The sequence below is a fragment of the Atta cephalotes genome (assembly GCF_000143395.1).
Source record: "Atta cephalotes unplaced genomic scaffold scaffold00109, whole genome shotgun sequence".
NCBI classification, from domain to species: Eukaryota; Metazoa; Arthropoda; class Insecta; order Hymenoptera; family Formicidae; genus Atta; species Atta cephalotes.
Window position 1 is genome coordinate 81,235 of NW_012130173.1, and position 3,216 is coordinate 84,450.

A 3,216-nucleotide genomic window follows, 5' to 3' on the forward strand; every position below is an offset into this window, starting at 1 on the left:
TAAAGTATTTAAACCTCTTATTTAAAAACCATTTCTGAGAAATCAATGGTGATTTCATCACATCTTCCAGATGATACAAGCTCCTCGCATAAGATAGATAGTGAATTAAGAAACTTACGAGCAATCTGTGTAACTTAAAATGGACTTTGATATAGTTGTAATAAGTATCTATTTTGCCCTTCATAGTAAAATGCATTGTCTGTTTATAAGGAATCCCAATTAATGAAACATTTGCACACATGAGTAAATGAAGGTTATAGATTGGGCATTAGATTCAAAATATTTTTGAAAGTTATAGGAGTACTGAAGGAATAGGTGGTGTGCCTTTTCAACTTTAGCACGAGATACAGAATGAAGGAGATACAGTTGAAGGAGAATATTAGTTGCGTGAGAGAACATAGCGAGATAAACCAAATATTTATCCTTAAACAGACTTTGCAAGCATGGTACGCAATAGAACAAAAGCTATGACCTCCATTCTAAAGCTTTCCACTTGCAACAATCATTGATTGAATGACTTCTAATTATTCCTGATGGAGGTTGTATGCTGAGAAGGCGACTATCTATTGCATCAGTAAAATTCTTTAAAGCAATACTATTTATCATACCTATCCAACATTTCTTTTTAGTAGAATGAAACAGGTATTCCATATGTAATTTTGTCACACCCAACAGGATAGCATGCATATAATCAACGACAAAATCATTAATTAAATTAAAATAGAGCATTCATCAAAATAGATGAGTCCTTCATACTCTTGTGTGCCACTTATCTTGATCTGGTTTATCCTTCTTTTCATAAGCTCTTCTTGCATCTTGATAAGTGAATTCTGCCATTCTTTCATCTGCTCTTTCAGAGAGAATATTAAAACACCTCGATCTTGGGCCTGTTTTCTCTTGCTTCTCATAACAAAATGTACAGTCATAAAATGCATGGAAAAACTTCATGTTGAAAAGATTGCAACAGAATCAGTTACAGGATATAAAGAGAACTTTACTGATAACTTCTTTTTCTTCGTAAATCCAAGAAAAACTCTCTGAGGAGAGTTTATTTGTTTTTCATTAAAGGGTTGCAAGAAAACCATTTGATTCGGGTCTTTAGATCGGGTCTTTAGATCCAACATATAGTCCAGCAAGAAGCATATAATTGCTGCGATCTTTAAATGGGAGTTCATTAATAGTTACATAAATAAATCATAATGATTTATTAGTCGAATTTCCAGTTGATACACTACTCAGTACAGAAAGAAATTGAAAAATTAAAAGAGGATGAGAATATTTTTCCAGGACCACAATGTTTTTTGTACTGCTTCCCATATATATCCTCAAATGCATCAGAGCATTCCTTTTTGCGATTAATCTGTGAGCAATAAAGATGCTATACGTGAATCCTTAATTAATTTTTGCAACTGAGATTCTAGCGATATGGACAGGAAAAAGTTTAAAGGGGGAGGAGGTTAGAAACATCAGCATCATTATCAATAAGAACAATATATATATAGACTGTAGTAAATTATTCTTTTTCCGCTTCATATTTTGGATAACAATAAATGTGATAAGATATATTTTCTTTTTCATTCTTTATGTTGAAAGTACTTTGTTTGTGAAATATCTTCCTTATTGTAAATGAAGTTTATCATTCACAAAATGTCAAGCTGTGTTTCCTATGTTAAATTATGTCTCACTTCTAATACAAGGCACATGAAAATAATACCATCAACTGTAGTGGTTGTATAATTACACAGTCTCCGACAATTTCTTGTTTTTGTCTTACTGCTATGATCGATAGGATCTGATAAGATATTATTGGTCAAAAAGCCTTCCTCTGTTATTGATTTTATATCAGAGTCTATCTCTGTTGTTGATTTTACATCAAAGTCTACCTCTGACGCTCTTTTTGATGATGTGAACTCTGAAGTCTGTGACGATAAGTTTATAATAATTTTTCTGATCTTATTACGTTAGATGGAATATCAGATTTAATTGGTTCTGTCATATTAGTGATGACTTCATATATTTCATTACAGTTATTTTAAAAAGAAAAATGCAAGATAAAAACAACATAGTAATTAAGAAAATGGATATTCTTATTCTATTAAAATGTATATACAATAATTAGAATAATTCCATAAAATTACTTTATATCAGGAATGTGGCATACATAAGTTATCAGTAATTCTATTGACAGATATAAAATTATTTTGTGTTACTGTTTCTATTATTTCAACATTATTTTGTGATATCGATGTTGATATTGTACTCTGAAATTGTACAAAATAACATTTTCACTGTAAAATAAAAATGTTATACATCGGAATTTTCATACAATAAATTAATTGATTTGAATTATTTTACTTAGAGTTTTCGATATCATATGTATCCATCAACAATTAAATCACATATCACTTTGGAGCATGTATAATGGAGCATTCTTCCATCATACTTTAAAACAAAGCTTCCAAATTGCAGACTATATAATATACATGAAAACTATGAATGGTGAAAGGGTATATGGTGAGTTCGTTTTCTAAAAGAACTGTGGCAGCAGAAATCTCTTAAGAATAAATTCATTTATCGCAGTTCGCTCTCCTAGATTATCTCCTCCGTCCGCTACAACTCACACTTTTCACGTCTGTAATCTGAAAATTTTGCTTTAGAGATTAGGAAGAACTAATTATTTAATTAGATTCAGATGTATATACCAAATAGAAAGCAAAATTGGAGGGATTAATTTTTCTTGTACATAAAAAAAACCCTAATATTATATTTTTAATAGAAAAAACTCTAATACTATATTTTTAATAAAAAAATTTCGATATATGATTATAAATAACAAATAATACCTGATCAAAAATGTAAGGGCTCCGATATTTCAATGACGCTCTTTGATAAACAATTCGTTGTCGTCGAAGTGGTTGATCGAAGAATATCATCTTCAGTATACAAAAACCGTTTGTAACGTCCCATTTTATAGATTATGGTTTCCAATTTAATTTAATTTAAATTTAATTTAATAAAACAGTGTAGATAAACATTATATCATCTGCATTAAAGGATACGTTGAAAACAGATATAAAGCAACAGTTTTGCAACCGTTTTATTTTTAATTGTTTGCTTATAGGTTAAGACCATTTCTAGAGATCGAAAAGTATAATGCAATTTTCTTCTTCTTATTGTCCTCCTGTATGGATTTCCGATCCACGAAATATAATGTAA

The 3,216-nt window shown here is 29.9% G+C and overlaps 1 pseudogene; it reads right to left on the bottom strand.

Moving 5' to 3' along the window:
- Nucleotides 1–465: 465 nt before the first annotated feature.
- LOC105625113 lies at nt 466–1,176 on the bottom strand (annotated as a pseudogene).
- Nucleotides 1,177–3,216: the final 2,040 nt, after the last annotated feature.